The following is a 20613-nucleotide window of genomic DNA, read 5'->3' as shown; positions in this document are numbered from 1 at the left end:
TGAGCACCAACAAACTTCTGAGATGCCTGTTAATAACAGAAGTTTCCGTGCTCTACCCTTTGATTCAGAAGCTCCAGGGATTCAGCCCAAGAATCTGTGCTTAACGAATGCCCCGCGAGTCCCTTATCAGCCAGGGCATTCTGCCTCAGACTCATCATTATTCAAGCCAGAGAAAAATTTAAGCTACGAATAGAGACAGACTCTGTCCTATTCATGGTTCAATCCAGTTCACAAATAAAGAGGGCTTATGCCAGCTAAGGCAGATGGCCCACCCTTCAGGTGACATGGCATTCTCTTACTTCTCTTGGCTTCAGGAGCTTAGTCAAATACGTAGAATAAAGGGAAACAAGTATCAGGAAAATAAGCACTCCAACAAAAGTGTTGAGAAAGCAGTACGAATTAAATGCGATGGATGTTCCGGGCTGGGAGCGATGGTTTCTGGTGTAGTGTGAGGATCAGTGTACGATTCATGAGGTAGGTGCTATGTGAGATGAGTCTTGAAGAATGGAAACAATTCTAGGAAGTAAGGATGGAAAGAGAATAGTCCATGTGAGGGGAAATAGCACTGGCCGGTGGGAGGTGGGAAATGGCAAGATCCGATTGGGGAACGATAAACAGTCCAGTTTTGCTGGGCCACAGGGTTAGGGTGCGAAGAAGCACACTGGAATCGATGCTCTGGCTGCCATGGTGAGGAGCTCACTCGTAATCTAAAACGCAAAGTGGGGGAGCGTGGTCTTTGGAACAGGTTTTAGTGGGGGAGTTAACATGAGAAGTAAGAGTGAGAATAATAAATCTGACACTGAGTGTAGGATGGATTTTCCTGAGGGAGAATGTGGAGGTGGGAAGACCCGTTGGCAGAGGAACCTTGGAGGGCAAAGAAAGGTGACGTTTTTCAAAAGAAAATCCTCAACAGTGGAGGCGGAGGAGCAGTAGGAATGCAAGATCCTGAGGTAGAAAGGAAGCTGGAGAAACTCACGTCTACTCCATAAAACGTGCAGCACAAGCTTCTGTAAAATGGGGCAGGGGGATTGAGAATGTGGATGGCTTAAAATTGCAGTAGTAGACACCAGCTCCCAGGAGATTAACGGGAAGGATTTGGTTCACCCCGGGACTAGTAAGGGTCTAGCTAAGGCTGGATAACAGGAGTTTGCACTGACTCAAATCAGTAATTAGAAGACTCTTTTTAGGGGAGTCAAAAAGCAGTAGTGACTCTGTGTTTCCATTGAGTCCTACAATGGGAACACAGAGTCACTATTCATGACATGCCACTCCTTATAGCTACACTTCGACCTAAATGTCAACAGTCTTTTAAAAGCATCATTTTCAAGCTCAAAGAAATGTGGGTTGTGTTCTGTCTGAAGACCACCTCGAAGCATTCCTAAGAGTCATTTAATTTGCTGAATTAGATAGTCGAGAAATCATAATACCTAGGAGTTTGGTTTCTCCATGTTCTCACTGTTGAGAAGAACTCAACTTTTTCAGGGTAACTTTGCTTGCTAACCCCTGGCTACAGTTGAATTTACAGGTTTCAGACTTCAGCTCTAACACACACACACACACACACGCAACTATTTCTGAAAAGTGAAATGAGTGACATTTACAGCTTTGCTTTCCTTGTGGAGGCTACCCTATTGATCACAACTGACATTTACTTAAACATTCCTGAGCAGAAAAATACCTCCTGATTCCATCTCCTTCTGAAAATGCCAAGGAACATGCCTAAGGCGAGGCGGGGGTGGGGTGGGGGGGGACAGAATAAAACTGTCTATCCATTTTCCTACAACCATGTTGCTTTGTTAATATTATAACTTTAATTATTTCTTTGGTTCTTGACAGCTCCCATTGTTAATCTAACCCTTACAAAGTATTGATTCTCTTCCTGTTAAAAATAAGCATCAACGAGGCATCAAAAATGCCTGCTCAAGTTTATTGCTGTGCCGAGAGGTTATATCATGCATATTAAATCTGGACAGCATTTAGGCTAAAGTAATCTTGACTTTACGATCTTGTTGGTTTTTAAAGCAAATGTTAATGAAATATGCATTACTCATGGCAAATGGCAATCTCAGTGGGGTACATTTTAACGAGTAGAGTTCCTTCAAAGAAAAGCAAATTTAACTCCTCCTCATCTGTCACCCATCTGCCCTGCAACCTGAAGGCAGAGCGAAAAGAGAAAGTAGCGGAGACACATAAGCATTTCCAGATCAACTCTGAAGTTGAAGAAAGAGAGAGGAGCCCTGACCAGTTCATTCTCAGCCTCGGTAGCTCTGAACCCCTCGTCTATGATACAATACTTTAGTTTGTGCACTAACTCTAGATCCAGACTCTATATCCATCTTTTAAGGTAGCAAATTACCAGAAAAGTCAAGCATTTATGATGACATTCTTGGGCTTGTTACTGCTTATTACTTAGGATACTGTAGTCGTTTCTCAGGAGTGTTTTAACAAAGTATCACAAACTGGGTGGTTTAAAAGAACATAAAGGCTCTAGGGAGGAATCTTTCCTTGACTTGTCTTAGCTTCTGGTAGTTGCTGGCAACCCTTGGCATTCCTTGGCTTGTAGATGCATCAATCCACTCTTTGCCTCTGTCTTCACATGGTCCTATGTGTCTGTATGCAAATTTCCTTCTTCTTAGAGAGAGGCCAGTCTTACTGGATTTAGGGCCCACCTTCATCTGATATGACTTCACTGTGATGTTTAATTTTATGTCAACTTGGCTAGGTTACGGTACCTACGTTTTAGTCAAATACCAGTCTAGATGTTAGTGTGAAGGTAGTTCTTTTAACGTTTAAATCAGTAGACTTTGAGTAAAGCAAATTGGCTTCCATAATGTGGGTGGACTTTATCTAATCAGTTGACAACCTTAAGAGAAAAGACTGATGTCCTCTGAAGAAGAAATTCTGCCTCCAGATGGCTTCAGATTCAAGACTGCAATATCAACACTTTCCTGAGTCCCCAGCCTATGGGCCTGGCCCTGAAGATTTTGGACTTGCCAGCTCTCACAATCACGTGAGCCCATTCCTTTAACACCAGTTAATCAATTTCTTTTTTTTATCTCTCTCAATAGATATAGATAGACAGACAGGCAGGCAGACAGTGACAGACAGGCAAGACAGACAGAATCTTGACTAATACACTCATCTCAACTTGATTACATCTGTGAAGACTATTCCCAGATAAGTCACATTCGCAGGTCCTGGGTAGACAGGAATTTTGGGGGGACACTATTTGACCCAGAAGAGATGTGCAGATGAGGGCCTTGATATTCAAAGTGTGGGGCTTGGATCAGTGGCAGTGGTATCTCCTAGGAGCCTGGGAGAAATGCAGTCTTTCCGGCCCCATTCTGGACCTAGTGAATCAGAATCTTCATTTTGACAGATCTCCAGATGATCTGTATGCACGTTACAGTTTCAGAAGCACTGGGCTAGATCATGTTTCCAACTACTACGGTATTTACAATAAAAGGCTTGGAGTCTAGGCAGTGTAAAAGTCAGACGACTTTAAAGTAAAGGGTCAGGGAAGAGTAACTGAGAAAGAAAGTAGAAATAGCAGGGAGCTTCAAAACAAGCCAGGTCTCATTTATATGCACCTTACCAATAGCCGAGACTAGATAAAATGTTTGTTAACCAAGTGGACAAAAAGAATAAACGAATAAAGTGGGCTCTTTAAGCTTTAAGATAGAGAGGTTTCCTAATAAATTGGCTGCCATCTACAAGAAAAGCCCTTAGGCAAAAAAGAGAAACATTTTGTTTCCATCATCCAGAGCCCAAGTCACCTTTCCCCTTTCTTGTCACATGGAAAGGCACCACTATGCCGATGTGATTACTTGGGCATAGTGTCACGCTCTAAAACTGAAGTCTTGCTCTAGGCTCCCACTGTAACTCATGTTGACATAAAGAAATGCTTCATTTTCAGATCCATATGTATGAATTTTTAATGAACTGTGTCACAGAAATCAAGTATTTTCCCCTCTACCCCTACTCTGAAGAATCAGATTTTGACTTTCTGCCAAACAACTATAAATCATGTTCAGCAGGAAAAGGAGCAGGAACTAGGGGCTGTAGCACATGGATTAGCCAGTTAATGTCCCTCTATTGGACCTTCACAGAGGCTGTCACAGGATGGGAGGAGGAACAGGGAGAGAGAAAGGGAGAGAGGGAGGGAGGGAGGGAGGGAGGGAGGAAAGGAGGGTAGATGAAACTGACGAAGGAAGGAAGGACTGTAAACAGTAGGCACTTAATGGTTACTGGCTAAAGAGCATAAGTCAGAAAAATTCAAATTCAGGTAATGTTGTTTATTGCCTGAAAACCAGGTGGCAATCTCAATCACAAGAATCTTTGGAGTATTAATTACCTATAGTTTGGTTATAGATTTCTTTATGTAAGATGACTTAAAAGTGGGAGAAAAAAGATAACAGCTGAGAAAAAAGTAGAATGAAAATAAATTATTTTCTTTTTCAAGAGCACTTTCCTAGAATTTTTATGAACTATGCAAAGCACAGCAGGGTCTTCCTAAATAAAGTCTCAATCAACACTTAACAGGGAGCTGCAAGATTAAACAATTAGAATCATTTCTTGCCTAGCAATGCAGGGATGATTTAAAAAATAATATCCCATGTTAGCAATTACTTGTGGGGGTGTAAAAAGAATAAGACCTATTTGGAAAACAATTTAGTAATTTAAGTACAATGAGCCCTAGCAGTGTTCATACCCAGTATAAATCTTATGGAAATCTATAATAAAGAAGTAATCTTATCTAGTATAAGAAAGTAATGAAACAAAGCTTTAAAGACCTTTACTACTTTGTCTGTAATAATTCAGTGGTAAAACTTAAATGTTCACCAACAGATGTGTGGGTAAGTAAATTAAGGAGCATTTGACAGAACACTAGGCAGTCATTAAGAGTGCTTATTAAGAGTTTATAACAACATGGGAAAATACTTAATACAAGTGGGGAAAAAATAGGTTGCAAAACTGAGTAAGTAATATGGTTGCAAAGAACAAAAGGCCTCATTACATATACACAGAAAAAATATAGAAGGAAATACACCAATTGCTAATAATGATTATTAACAGATGGAGGAAGTATGGGTGAATTTTTCCCTCTTCTATATTTTCCAAAAGTCCTATAATGAGTGTGTGAACTTTTATAATGGAATACGATTTTATTGTGCTTTTGAAAAGCAAGTCAGTAGTATAAGTAAAATTTTAAGAGATGTCCCCTTCAAACAATAACAACTGAATCATGGCTAATTCAAGATGAAACATATTTGTAAATACCAATTTTTTTAACGTAACATCTAGATCTGGGAAACAGAAGAATCTGGCCTGCTGCCTGCTTGCAAAGCATCTATATCTGCCCCAAATACTGCACTTAAGAAGTCAAACAAAGAGTCAGAGCTGTCAGCTTTAAACTGCTAGACTCTAGGATGAGTCAAATATCTGTCATAGACACTCCATCTGCTGAAGTTCATTCATTGGAAAGAGATCTGCTGTGCAGCGCAGCGCCAACGAACAGACACATGGACGGACAGGCGGGGATTGGATTGGACATTTCTCCTTGCCAGAAACCATCCCCAATCATGGCATTCTCCTTACTTTGCAAATCCGCGGCGCTTGAAAGCTATCATCTCCAGCTTTTTGACCCCGCTCAAGCAAGATTTTTGAAGCAAGCCATCTGTTTCTGGGTGCAGGGTGCAGGGGTAAGGGCAACATTCTAGTGATGAGCTTATTGATATATTTTCTAAGTGACTGAATCGAATCGTGTTCAATTTTAAATAAAACAACACTTGGGTGAGTTAAATAGGTCAAATAGTAGTAGCAGCAGCAGCACGGCATAGGACAGAGAATTGGGCCTTTTGCGATGGGCAAACCCAATGCCATGAGCTTCACATAAAGCATCTTCATAATTCTAAAAATGCCCCAGGAGCTTCTACGAGAAGCCTGGGGGCAGCTCATGGCTGAGATCCGCAGGACGCACTCACAATGTCCGGCTCTCCTGAAACCCAGAGATCCCTGAGGGCAGTGGAGAGAGGCAGGGAAGACTCCTTATGGAGGAGGGGTGTCTTAATTTAGTCATGTCAGTGACTTCCTTTCTTCTCCCCAGATGCTCTGGGTCTCTATTTTCCTAACCCAGTCAGGCAGGATGAAAGCAGAGAAAAGTGAATTCATTCAAGCACTCATGACAAAATGAGAAGGGGAGCAAAATCTAGGGGCTTCATTCAGTGCTCTAAATCAGTGGACATCAAATATTCTTATTAATAAAGTTTTTAAAACATGGCTGTATTCCCCTAATATAGACATATTGATTTATATTATATACATGATCCTCCATCGATCCATATACCAAAAAAAACACCTCTGTATTTTTCTTTAAGAACACCTACCAGAAACCTAAGGAATCACTCCGCACACACTTCTCTTTGGAAAACTGTTCTAAATACTTAAGTGGGTTACCAAATGGGCGTGGCAGTGATGGGCTGGGCATGAGGGCAGGGAGTAATGGTTTCCTGCTTTTACAGTCTTGTTGAGGGAAGGGATACTTAAAAGGACCCCACATCTGGTTGTTAGGTATCTTACACCAACATTCTCCAAAATCCCTTTTTCCACACTGGGTACTATACGATACTTGGTCACAAGTAAGGACCAACTTCATTAATGTGGAGCCCATAAACTAATTTAAACCAGGCTGGGCTAGAATACACTTCTTAAGGAGAAAGGGTCTGCTGAATAACTAGAATGAAAAAAGTGTGGGGGGGGGGGCGGGCGGCGGCGTTTAATTGCTGGAAGGGGATACAGATTCTTTTCAGGCTTCGTTTACATCTAAGTAATCCATCTACCAATTACAAGCAAGTTCTTATCCAGACATTAAAGCAGGCAACTGCCCATGTTGGAAACCAACCAAAATTGCTTATCTTCAACCTTCCATAATTCCAGACCTTTTCCTGATCCACTCTGGCTTCCTGCCTAATGCATCTGCATTGCTTTTTCTGTCCCCGGTTTTAGCCCCCAGCTTCCCCTGATATCGTACACCCAGGCAGACACATACCAGCAGGACGGTGAGCAGAGCTTTGTTTTAACTACCTGGAGAGGAAGATGCCTTTTGGCCTCTTCATCATCACAACTGCTGAGCCCCCTTGGCGAGGATCTAGTTCCAATGACAATCCCGTTTCATTCCTCACATTTAAAATATTCCAGAAAGGAAGACTGTCATGAGAGGAAAATGAGGGGGGCTGTGACGTTAGCCAACACTTTTTAAAAACGGAGACTTCATATCAAATTGCGGATTTCCATTGCAAATCAAGCATTCAGTGCAGCCACCAGTAGCCAAGCTCAGGATCCTGGCTAACTAAGTGGTCTCAGGTGGGATGCTGTGGACTTAAGGGCCCCCGCTTAGCTCCCAGATGAGGGGCTCATGGCTGAGGTTCCGTCTGATTCATTCTCTACATGATGTCTAGCAAATCAGAGCTAATGCAAGCAGCAGAGCCACAGCTGGCTGGGCCTCCTGTCTGTCATGTGCACTCACAGCCCAGGGCGGCACTGGCTCGTATGTCACTTCTCTGCATTAACATTCTGCCTGGGTTCTCCCTTCATACTCAACAAGTCTATTGCAGGCTGTAAATAAGGCGGTGAAGGACAGGGAGGCATGCCGAGGAAGGGTGTCTTCTCACATGTGGTACACAGCGACAGATACCATTTTAATAATGTGATCAGAAGAGACTTAAGGAAGATCGGATGTGCTGTCATTTCTCTCTTGATAAAGAATCCTGCCAGTGGGAAGTGATTGATATTCCGATTCTTCAAAAACACATCTTTCTAAAAATGTAGATTAAACTTGCAAATATAGCTTTGATGCTTCTCCAACTCTCTTTCTTCCCCAGCACGCCCCCCTCCCCGGCTTAAAAATAACACGCCAGGAATTTATATTTGGTTCAAATTTGCTTAGCACAACACCAAAGCTAAATGCAGCTTACACACCTATCTTGTTTCCAAAACCACTTACTTGTAAATGTATGAAACTGTAATGGAATGATGTATCACTTTCGTTTAGCTCTTTCATTGCTGATTTTCAGAGATCTCTCTAGGGGTGATTATTTTTGGATATATCTCAGTCTCCGGACTACACGACTCTTGGTAGATGTTAATTCATTCTCAGAGAGCCTCGTGTTAGCAGATCTACAGGTTTCTTTCATTTAAACATTCAATAAGCACCTAGGAAGCAATAAGTACAGTGGGGCATATAAAACTGATTAAGGTTTCTGCCTTCAAAAAACTTACACTTGTTCTCAGGCATCTTACGAGCCAGGAGCTGTGTTGCTACAGTGACTAAATTACTGGCAATTCAAACTTGCCTGAGCTGAAGTCCAGGTCGTGTATGTGTACAAATGCATCTGTTCTGGCCTTTTAGCAAGAGGGCTAATTCTTGTTCCTGGAGTGAAAATGGAGTTGGCCTCTGAGCACTGTTAGACTATCCCACCACCCATCCTAAAATGAAGCACTAGAAGTCAGATTCCGCAGGTCAGGGATTTTTATCTGCTTTTCCGTTTTTTCGTTTATAAATACATTTCCATTCTGGTGGCCTCTGTGCCATTTAAAACAGAGTTCATACCTCACCCTGCTTGCAGGGGCTCAGATGCCAAAACCTGATTTCAATTTGCAATAAAATTCTGAATTTCTATTTTGTCAACTAGAAAATGGGGCTAAGAGAACCTGCTTCGTAGGATTCCTGGGAGGAACCGGTGGGGTAATGTATAAAAGGTGCTTCACATGCAGTGCCTGGCGCCCCAAAAGCTCTTCTCCTCTCTCCTAGTGGGGAGACAGAGCAGAGAGACGGAGGGCTTTCCTGGGTGGTGATGTAGACCCGCGCTCCATGAGGTTAAAGATTCAGCTCCCACGGGTTCTTACCCTGTCACCATACAACTCCAGGCAGATCATGAACACATTTTCAGCTCTGATTTCTTCTATGTGAAATGCTCTTTTAACACTGAAAACCAATTTAAAAGGATAAATTATGACTACAAAAGAAATCAGGCAGCATTATTTTATTCAAAAATCCTCTCCTGTGACAAGCCCGGCCCCTGGTTTGAACAATGGGATAAAAATATTTTAAAAACTGACCTCTGAGAGCCTAAGTAAAAGAAAGATAAACTCCCAGGAACAGGGTTTGTTTTTCCTTTTCCTTCCCTCCTTCCCTCCTTTCCTTCCCTCCTTTCCTTCCCTCCTTCCTTCCTTCCCTTCCTTCCTTCCTTCCTTCCCTTCCTTCCTTCCCTCCTTCCTTCCTTCCTTCCTTCCTCCCTCCCTCCCTCCTTCCTTCCTTTTTTCTTTTTTTGGCTACAAGGCTAAACGAAGTTTAAAAGGGAAAAAAGAACTGCTGGGATATGCATTCGTGTATCTTGTAATTAAATATTTCAAGTAGGATTTGGCCCAACTGGCAGAGCTTAACAGAAATATGCTCCTCAACAGCCGTGTCTCCTCTGGCTGGAAAATCATGCTGGCTTTCTGCGAGTGAAATTTTCCTCCAGGTTTCGGTGGGCAGAGGCCCTCACGGATGGCATGCATAAGGAACAGAGAGGTCTGAGAACAAAGACGAGGTGGCTTGTAATATTTCCCATAAAGCGGCAAGCTGGAGTTTTATCGTTCTCACTTCCCCAGGACGTTCATTCGCCACACAGATTCAGGTTTGCCCTTTGCGTCTCCCGCAAGAAAAGGGAAGGGGCGGGAGGTGCTTTTATTTTTGTCAGACTGCTGCTTATCTGCCTCAGTCACAGCCATTAAGGCAGCGGATCTATAAATTCTCCTGCAACGGTCTTATCAACTACGAGCAACATGCAGCACCGTGGGGCCGAACATTTTCAAAGAGGTCCCAACAGAAGCCCTGCAGCTGGGCCCTGTTGATGAAATGCTGCGGGACCCACCACTGGACACTCAATGAATGAAGACTCAGGCTAGGGGCAGAATGACAGGAAGCCAGGTGGCCCCTGAGGGGGAGGGGTGGGTTCTCCTTGTGGGCAGAGGCCACAAAAGCTTGTCATCTTGATGCTGGTTCCCCGATCTCCTCTTTTTCTGGGGATTTTCACTCTCTACCATCACTGGTCCTCCTTGTTTCCATTCTAACCCAAGTGAGGGCTCAGCTTTTCCTTTCTTCGATTCAAGAAAGCTGCATAAGAGGCTGTAATTTTAAAACACTCATTCATTCATTTATTAATTCAACAAAGTCTTGAGTGAGCATCTATCATGTAGCAGGTACTTCTCCAGCTATTTGGGATGTATCGATCAACGAAACAAATATTCTGCCCTCAAGGAACTTACAAGTTAGCTGAGAGAGACAGGCAATAAGCATAATACATAAATTATAGACTATATTGTTTGTTGAAAGATAGTAAGTGCTGTGGCGAAAACCAAATGACAATCAAAAAAAAACCCAGAACCCCGGAAGTGAAATGAAGAGTGAGGACGGGTGGGTGGGGGATGGTTAAAGTTCTGAACAGGGCAGTCAGGGGGGTAGTTTCATTGAGAAGGTGACACCTGATAAAGAATTGATGATGGACCCCTGGATATTAGGAAGAAGGGTATTCTAAGTGGAAGGAAGAGCACATACAAAGGTCCTGGGGTGAGAGGGTCCCTGATGTGTTTTATTTCTTAAAATCCAATGGAACATAAAGGGAATGAGCCCAGGACAGTAACATTCTTGGAAATAGTCTGGCTGAGGCTGCTCTCGAAACTCATGTGCTAAATAAGGTGCTGAGAAAATACCCTGCTGCAGCGTTTTTAAAACATCAGGTCTCATCCAAATAGTAAGCAGAGAAACTAACATACTGGGTCAGGGCCCACATAAAATTAAATGGAGGAAACAGAGTATATTAAAAATATCAGTGCACTGGACATGGTTCCATAGTGTAGCGGTTAGCACGTCTGCTTTACACACAGAAGGTCCTGGGTTCGCGCCCCAGTGGAGCCACGGTCCATGGTCTACGGCCATGCCACCCTGAACAAGCCCGATGTCTGATCTCGGCTGCTAAGCAGGGTTTGGCCTGGTTAGTACTTGGATGGGAGACTGCCTAGGAAGATCAGGTGCTGTAGGCATAAATAATAATAATAAATAACATAAAAAATATATATCAGTGCACTGCATACGGAATGCATTTCCATCTGTATACCTGACTGTGATAAAAGATTTTATGGTGGATTGGGGTCAAAATAGCTTGAAAGCTACTGACCCATTGGCTACCTTCTAGTAAGCCCCAATCTGCCTCCATGTGGCATGTGCTCTGGCCCCAGCTCCTGGGAGCATCTGCCCCCACCTGACAGGGCCTCTGTCAGGAATGACTGACACAGAGACACCCCACTTCTTAACTATGGGGTAAGTCCTTACCTGATGGCCCCAAAGGGTGCTACTCCATTAGAATGTTATGACATTCACGGCAGACTCACATAATAAGACGGGGTTCCGTTTCCTTATGACCCCCACCCCACAGAGTGGAGTCTAACTCATGGGCAATTTGCTGGAAAATAACTCCCTGGCTAACCAATGTTTATCTGTTCTCTTGGCCAAGAGTCCAAGGCTCATCTGGGACTTTACAACATGATGACTAAATAAAAAGAAATTTAAAAAAAAAAATCAACAAAAGCATTACATAACCATTCACAAGCTGCAGTGTGGGAAACTCTTCAGTCAACTCCCTTCATTTTTTCTTTTCTGACAAAACCAAGTTTGTCTGGCAGCCCCCAGAGTCTCGCTTTATCTGGACAACTCATTTCTAGTTTTTGTAATACATCCTCCACTAAGCAGGAAATTACTAATATTCTCATTTAAAGGCATGAGGGGGCAGAAGTGGGGGGTGTGGCTTATATAATGGCTTTGGGGGTGCAGGAGGCTGTACAAATTCTGGAGACCCCACCAGCTCCTTATATTACCAAGAGCATTCTGAATGAGGTTGTCTCGTTCCAGCAGGAGACCAACAGATTGCCCTTAACAGAATTTTTTAAATTCCTTAAAATTGTTGCTTCTATTTAAGGCTGAAAATTACAGCCCTTACTCCAGTTCCCATCCTCCTTCCAGAGTTACTCGGAGCCCCTGAGGAGATCTGTAAGAACAACGACATCATCAACAAAACCCGAATGCACTTTGTATGGAGAAAAATATTTACAGCTTTTCAACCAGATCCGAAGAGGCTCTGACTGACATATATGTTCTCCCTAATAGATTCAGGCTTTCCTTTTTTTTTTTTTCTTTTTTTAATAACACGATAAAAAACAACAACAACAACAAAAACCTAACATGATTTATGTTGCCTTCCAAAAAATGTTACAAATCAAATGCTAAAAATCTCTGGAAACTTGTCACGCTGAAGACGATGAATGCTGACCTTCCTTCCCTCCTTTGCCATTCTCCATCAGTTGAGTGGGTGGCATGAGGGAGGTGGCTGATGAACAAGTCATTGTTTCTAAATAATGTCACATCAGAGAGTGGGTTGAGACGGTGTTCCTCACTTAACCTCTTCCCAAGAGAAAGCTTTGTGTGGGTAAACAAACAAAACTCAATCTGTGTTTATTTAAAAGACAGTGAGCCTTCAAAAAGCGGCTGCTCACCCAATGAGGTGTGGAACTGCCTTGGGGAGACCCAACTCCTTTTAGCGCCTGGTAATCATGACAAACAGGTGGCCTTGTTCCAAGTGGCCCTGGACCACCTGGTTCATGTTCCGCCAAGGCACCTGGCTCTACCAGTGTCCTGCAGGGTGAACAAACTTGGGCTTTAAGTCTGTAATGACAATATGGATGTACAAACCTACTCTTAAGTTGGGGATGGTGTCAACCCCTAGATACAATTCACTGCTTCTGAGTCAATCTTGAAGCGTCAAATAAGAAGCAAACTACTAGAGTTCTTTTTTATCGCTTCAAGTGCTCAGCAGTCAATGAAGTTATACAATCTCCACTCAAGTCAGTTCTCCTCGATTAAAGTGAAGGCTTTGTGACCCTGGCTGCACATCGGAATTGCAAGGTCCCAACCCCGAGCAGCAGAGTCTGTCTCTGGAGACGGCCCTGGCAGAGAGATTGTTGAAACAGCTCCTTGGGTGATTCTAACTGCAACCAGGACTGAGAACGGCTAAAGAGATGGAGAGCCAGAAAATGACATATCTAGGAAGGCATCTGCCCAGCTCAAAGCCCCTTCCTCCAGCGAATCCTGCAGGTGGCTTCCTGGCTACTGTGGCAGGCTCGGCGCCTTAAATCCAGGATAAAGACAGGCTCAGGACTCTTGAGGGCCTAGACTAGACTCTGGTAGAGGATTTTTACAATAGGCTTGTCCCACTCCCCTATTTTCCATTATAAGCGTTTTCCTGAGCATCTACTATGAGCCAGACACCGTTGGGAATACAAGAGTGAATGAGAGGTCCTATCCTCTCATTCCCTCCTGTATGGGGTGATGGATATGAAGGGGACCAGAAAAAGCCACCCCAAAATATGCCACTTTGGCATAAGGATTATTTTGAGTTTAAGACAACTGAGAAACAGCAGACTGAAGGAGGAGCTTTCTGCCTGCCTCCCATCTGTCTAAAAGCAGGGTATAAATTTGCCTCTGCAAAGGTGACATAAATTTCCCTTGTGAAGGTGTCCCCCCTTCTTTTACCAGGAGAATAACTCTTATCACCAGAGATGGAGACGACACTGAGATGAGTCCACATAAACGCATGTTACTTAATAACTCTTATCTGCCATTAGTTCCCCCAAATATTTACCTTCCCACACTTTACTACCCCTAGAAGCCCAAACCTCTTTCCCTTTTCTAGTCACTTTTCTACAATTTATTGCCTTTTGTTAAAATGTTAACTGACCACCACTGGACTGGGTCTAATCACTTCTTTGGGTTTTTAGTTCTTTTCTATAAAGCCCTTGTGTACATAAAATAAACTATATTAACACTGACAATTTTTTTTCTCCTATTAACATGTCTTTTGTCAGTTTAATTTGCAGACCTCCATCTAGTAACCTAAGAGGGTAAAGTTTTTCTTCCCCTACAGATAACTACGCTCTTGAACTGTGCTGAGTATTTTACATTTTCCACTTCTCTCGTTTAATCCTTACCACCAATCTGTGAGGTAGGTATTATTATGTTCATTTTGCAGAAGATGAAACCAAGGCTCAGGAATAGTAAGCAATTGCTCAGGGTCACAAAACTAGAAAAATGACACCAATCTGACTTGTTCTAAACCTCACAGCCAGACTGGGCAGAAAAGAGGCAGCAAAAATGAATTGGGGAGTAGAGGCAAAAGTCAACATAACTACTATTTAACTGGGTTGTCTCAAAACAAAGCTTTTAATTACAATTCTTTAAACAAAAGAGGCAGAAAATCAAATAATTTAGAATTCTTAATGACATTTTGAGGCATAGCTTTAAAGCAACTGAATAAATAATGAATGTCACCGAAAGGACACAGAGCAGAGTGGCTGAATCACGTGCAGGCAGTGCCAAAAACAGGCTGAAAAAGAAAACACTTGACAGTGTGCTCTTGGTTGTTAACAACATCTGAAAATCCTTCTAGATCAGCACATTTCCTAGACGGCCGCAATGTACTCTGAGGAGCCAGTCCACTACCAATTAATTCCTGATCAATGTCAAACCAAACCATGGCAAAGGAAACACTCCAAACCTGGAAGAGTTGTGGATCTCAGGTCGAAGGTCATCCCCTTCCCAGCAGGGTTCAAACTAAGGAGGAGACAGGGAGGATGAAAAATGGGGGAATGGAGGAGAAGAGGTGTGGGCTGAGGAAGGAGAGAAAGATACACAGAGACAGACTGAGCATGAAGACAGGAGGGACACTCTAGGAGAGGGGCCTGCGGTAGGAGGGCGGGTGGCAACTGCTTGGGGGTCAGCTGGTGATCTGCTGGTCCACGATGGAAAATTTTGTCCCAAACGAGATCACCAGGAGGATGCCCATGGACACCCCTCTGTGTCTTAGTTCGGACTGCTGTAATACAGTACCACAGACGAGGTGGCTTATAACAGACACGTATCTGTAAGTTGGTTTTGGAAGCTGGAAGTCCCGAGATTGTGGTGCCGGCATGGTCAGCTTCTGGTGAGAACTCTTTTTGGGGCTCAAGACTGATGACTTCTTGTGCAAAGAAGAAGTGACTGAGCTCTCGGGCCTGGTCTTACAAGGGCACTAATCTCATTCACGAGGCCTGTAGCCTCACGAGCTAATTAGCTCCTGAAGGCCCCACCAGCGGATATCATCACTTTGGGATTCGAATTTCGGCGTATGAATTTTGGGGCAGGGCGAACAGATGTTCAGTTTTTAATACTCCGACACAGGTTCCAAGAAAATTAGGATGGATGGTGAGACACAGAAAAGATTCTCAACTAAGCTGCCTGGCTGACCACAGCCACAGCCTCAGGAAAGGGTTTGCACAGGAGGCTAAAGGTGGTATGAAAACGGGTGGAAATAACGGGTTGTTTGGTCAGTTAAGTTCAGGAAACACTAATTCCACAATGTTAAACAGGTTCCTTCAGTAAGATGTCTCCAAATCTCTTATGTGATTTCTAAGAGTCGGATAGTGTCTCTTAAATTCTGGTGACCACAAGTGGCGCTCCTTATAGATTTAGGGTTCCAAGGGCAGTGCCATATGGGGTCTTGTCCCTCCTTGGACTCTAAAGTGAGTTGCCATCGCCCACTCTGCCTCACCTCCCGCTTGGGGACACTGGTGGTGGCGGCAGAATGAGCACATTCTTTGCATTTAATTCTGCCTCGTGTTTAAAGTGTGACTTTCACTGGGTGTGATATTCTCAGAGATTAAATTGGGACTCTGTGTGCTGTCTGACTCTCTGAAAGAATGCCAGCGATGTAAGGGAACATTTTGGATCAATTCACAGGAGAGAAACAGCCAAAGTGTCAGGGACAACTCCGCGGTTGAGCTGAAACTAGAACCTGGGGCCCCTCAGTCTGAGCTCGCCTCATTCCTCTGGCTGCCCTCCCACTCAGCCTCCTGCAGAAAGTGCAGCTCTAGCCAGGGTTTAAAATATTCAGGAGGAACTCTGTCCTTGGGCTGTGGGGGAGGTAGTAAATTCCACTTTCCACAGCTGGTCACCTCTTGATGATCTATAATGACACTTGCACATTATTTATCCTGTAAAAGAAACATTAACAAGAAAGCAAGCTAGAGAAACTCCCTAAGGCAGGGAGAGTAAACAGTTACCCACCACTGGAGCAAATAAATATGCAAATGGTTGTTTCCTCCCCTTTCCTCTGTTCAAGAAGCAGAGGGGGAAAAAAACAGCATAAAGGGAGCATTTGGGAAATGGGTCACTGGGATTGTGATGAGGGGATGTTCCACTTAGCCATTTAAAATGAGCCTTGCTAATTAGATCATGTACTTGGTAACTGGGTCTATGTATACAACTCTGCAGACTGATCCAGAAATAGATTAACCAAGAAACTCTAGAGAGAAGCCTCAGTGCCCTTGGGGGAAAGGGAGCTCTCTTAAGTCTGGGTAGATGAGCCTGCCGGCCTGGCAGGAGAACTGGGTAAAGGGAAGCTACGTGCCCCCTCACTTCTACCCCACCGGGGTTCAATCAAAAGTTCTCTCCCACAGCAGCCAGAGGTCAGCCAGTGGTCAGACAGAAACCTACATGGAATTTACACACCTTACTTGAGAAGACTGTCTGGCTCCTCCCGGACCCTTGTGCTTCTCTAGTGCTTCCGGCAGCAATGTAAGCTGGCATTTGATCAACCTTAGAGTGCAAATCCAACAAATATTTATTGTTGGGTCGACTACTTGCTGGGAGGGCCTGTTCTCAGAGTTGGGGCACAGCAGTCATGACACAGAGCCCCCAGTGGTTAAGCATGTCCTCTATGTCAGGCATCACACTGAGTCCTTCCTTGGGGTCCCGAGGCCCAGAGCAGGGGAATGACTTGTCCCAAATGCATCGTAATAGCAGAGTCAGGATGAGAATAAGGGTGAGCAGGACCCCAAGGTCTACATTCATAAGCTCTAGTCATTCCTGCCTCCCTTAAGAGAAAAAAAAAGACTGTGCCCTGGGCTGAGAACTGATCCCCACCCCACCCCTGCATTGGGGGTTCCCTCAGGCTACCTCCAGATGTGACGATTCACTAAGAGGACTTGAAGGACTCAGCTTTTAGTTGTGCTCATGGTTACAATTTATTATAGCCAAAGGACACAAAACAAAATTACTAACAGGAAAAGGTGAAGTCTGGGGGAAACCATACAAGCTTGCAAGAGCCTCTCTGAGTGGACTGCTCTCTCTCTCTCTCTCTCTCTCTCTCTCTCTCTCTCTCTCTCTCTCTCTCACACACACACACACACACACACACACACACACACACACACACACGACGATGTACTTAATTCCCCACTTAATTCCCCTCACAATGAGTTGTTACAACATGTGGTAAATATATTATATGTATATATTTAACCAGGGAAGCTCATTAGAGACTCAGCGCCCAACGTTTTTTATCTGAGGCTGGTCAGATAGGCACCCTCTGTCTAGCACGTACCACAGTTCACAAGGAAGGCAGGTGTTCGGCTTAAACCACCTTGTCTGAACACACAGGTTAGGCACAGGGAGCCACTCTTAGCAGTCGGGGTGGTGGGAACCTTCCTCACACCCAAGTTCCTGGGTGCCAGCCAAGGGCCAAACTTGCAAGCAGGATTTTCTAAGGATAAGCAGTCTCAAGGCCGCCACTGTAACTCCTTTATGCACGCCCTTCTTCTGTGAGAAGAGCTGCACAAGACGACCGACCAAAGGTTGCTGGTATGAGGCAGGCAGAGCCGCAAGTCTAGACGAAACCCTCTCTGACATAAGAACCGACGAGTTTTTAAAACAGATCATGTTGAAGATTTTGTGTATGGGGGCGTGGAGGGTAAGAGTGAACAGGGCCATGGGCACAGGCAGAATGACTATTAAAAAACGAACTTTAGAGAGAGAAAAGCATTAACAAGCATCGGAGTAAGACGGAAGGTTCTGTTTGATTTATGGTCCATTCTAATCTCAGTTGGGCTGTGTGACCTTGGCCAAGTCACTTAACCTCTCTGGTTTTCTCATCTCTAGGAGGCGGAGGCTGAACTAGATAATCTCTAAGGCTCCTTCCATCTCTGACAGTGTTTGGTTTTATGATTGATGAGCAGCTTCCTTCACGAGATCCCCTGGTGAATTTAGAATGACTCGAGCTCCACGCAGCTTTCAGGAGCACATATATCAAGAAGTGAGAAACTTGTGTATTGCTTATCTAAAGGAAAGGGGAATGGGGTGGGGGGGCTGCGTGCATTTCTTATCCAAGTGGTGGTTTTAGTTCTCTTGGTGGGGGGGGGGGGGGCTGCGTGCATTTTTTATCCAAGTGGTGGTTTTAATTCTCTTGGTGGGGGAGGGGGGTGTTTTAAAATTCAGCATTCCTTGGTCCTACCAGTTTGTGCTTCATTTACAGGAATGGGGAGTCGGATGGACTAATCTGGGAAGAGACGTGGTAGCCACAGAAGGCATTGCAGTCACTCTGGGGCCAATTCCTCAGAGTCCCCCAGTTGCAGGTATTGAGGCCAAGTCTAAGAAGCTCCCAAGTATCCCTAGTCTCTCTGTTTACAATCCAGACTTCCCTTGTTGTACTACCAAGAGATAAGATATCAGACTTTGAATGAGGAATCTAAGGAACAAAAAGAACAAACTAATAAAAAACAGACTCACAAATAGAGTGGACAATTTGGTGGCAGACAGAGGGGAGGAGGCTTGAGGGGCGGGGAGAATGGGGTGAAGGGTTAAAGAAGTACAAATTAGTAGCTGATGGATGGTCACGGGGATGGGGAGCACGGCACAGGGAATGCAGTTAGCATTAATATGATGGTTAGGTGGAGGGTCATGGGAGGGAGGGAGCAACTGGGGGGATTATTTTATGAACTATATAGATGGCTAACGAATGTACTGTATACTTGAAACTAATTTAAATAAATAAATTTAAAAAAAAAGGTAACAGACTTAGTGGCGTGGCTTTTCAGGAGAGGAACTGTACATTTTCCTTCCTTCAACTCTATTGATTGACTTTAAAGCCCAACCTATTCGGCTGAATCCATGCTATTGCCAGAGTCTCTAGTGTGTAACTGGCACTAAACAGCATGAACAGTTTTGGCCAATAAGCATTTATTAAGCTCCATGGAATAGTGGGGGGAGGTTATAAAGAAATCAGGTGTGGGACCCTGACCTCGGGGAGTGCAGCATCTATTAGGGAGGCAGCAAAATGTCATGGAAAGAACATGAGCTTTGGAAACAGACCTGAGTTAACCACTGCCCAGTCCCATTACTTACTAGTTATGGCGCTTTGGGCAAAAAACTTAACATCTGCAACCTCAGTGTCCTCATCTGTAAAATAGAGTAAACGGCATCACATTTCAGGGCTGAGAGTGTCTATATACAAGGCTTGACACCGCAACTGGCAGCGCCTCTGTCTTGTTTTTGGTGTGAATGGCTTCTCCTGAAGTTGTGTGACATGGCAGCCCTGGCCGCTGGCATGTACTAAGTGCTCAGTTAATGGTGACACTACATTAATATCAATGGTGTCACTGTGTAAGTCAGGACCCTTAGAGAGTTACAATTTGTCTGAGCTGGGATGGAATTCGGAAGTCATTCCCAGATGGGATTATGATTCACCGAAAGGAGCCATTTGAATGAGAATTTGAATAACTGGAAATGTTTTGCGTGGCGGAGGCTGGGGAGGCCATTCCAGGAAGAGGGAAAAGTGTGAGCAAAAGGCGGGAAGCCAAAGAGTGCGTACAGCAGTGGTGAGCAAAACAGATGTGGAGGACGTTCGATATCGAGCAAGATGCTGGGCTTTCCGCAGGTGGCACAGAGAGCAAGGCAATTAGGACTGGGCTTTGGAGTAAAATGGATTAGAGGTCAGGAGGCTGAGAGGGAGGGAGGCTCACTAGGAAGCTAAGGCAGGAGGTACAAAGCCTAGAATTAGGGCCCAGGCACCCAGCTCCAACAGAGTCTTTTTTAAAGGGTAATTCATGCCTCATTCATTCAAGAGATAATGTTCTCAGTCCTGGGATAGGTGGTGTCTAAGACAGACATGGCCACGGGGAGGTGCTACATCTCTACGCTAGATGTGACACTATACCTAGCCTCCAGGTAAATGACACCAACCTCTAGCCTGGTGGTAATTTCTAGAAAGCTATTTCTGGTTATGGAAAAGGAGCCCCCGCTCTCTCCACCTCACTCTACTGCATTCTCCCCTACCCCAGCACCCATCTTGCTCTGGGTCTTAAGTACAGAAAGAAGCAGGGCTTTACACGCTCACTTGGCGATGCAAGTCCAATGGAAGCAGGTGTGGAGCCGCCATCAGGACCAGCTCTTGGTGAGGACGGCACCCGCCTCTGTACTTCCCGCCCCGAGGAAGCTCTGGCTCCGTGCTTGCGCCCTCACCCCCAGTCGCTGAGACGCAGGTGACAGTTTTCTTCTCAATTCTTGTCTAAGAGGAACGAGGCCCAACAGTGTGGTACTGTGGGCACGAAACCCTGGCCACCTGCACAGAAGCAGACACGAGCCCCTGGCCACCTGCACAGAAGCAGACACGAGCCCCTGGCCACCTGCACAGAAGCAGACACGAAGCCCTG

General features: G+C 44.5%; 1 protein-coding gene and 1 pseudogene across 7 annotated transcripts in view; one reads left to right on the top strand and one right to left on the bottom strand.

The window, feature by feature from the left end:
- The window catches only part of LDLRAD3 (low density lipoprotein receptor class A domain containing 3), a 187068-nt gene that overhangs the window by 53432 nt on the left and 113023 nt on the right, over window positions 1-20613 (bottom strand). The window lies entirely within an intron of this gene.
- On the top strand, window positions 10967-11082 carry LOC111737816 (annotated as a pseudogene).

Source organism: Pteropus vampyrus, unplaced genomic scaffold (genome assembly GCF_000151845.1).
Source record: "Pteropus vampyrus isolate Shadow unplaced genomic scaffold, Pvam_2.0 Scaffold31, whole genome shotgun sequence".
Classification (NCBI taxonomy): Eukaryota; Metazoa; Chordata; class Mammalia; order Chiroptera; family Pteropodidae; genus Pteropus; species Pteropus vampyrus.
The sequence above is the reverse complement of the archived record's forward strand: the minus strand, read 5'-3'. Positions and strand labels throughout refer to the sequence as shown.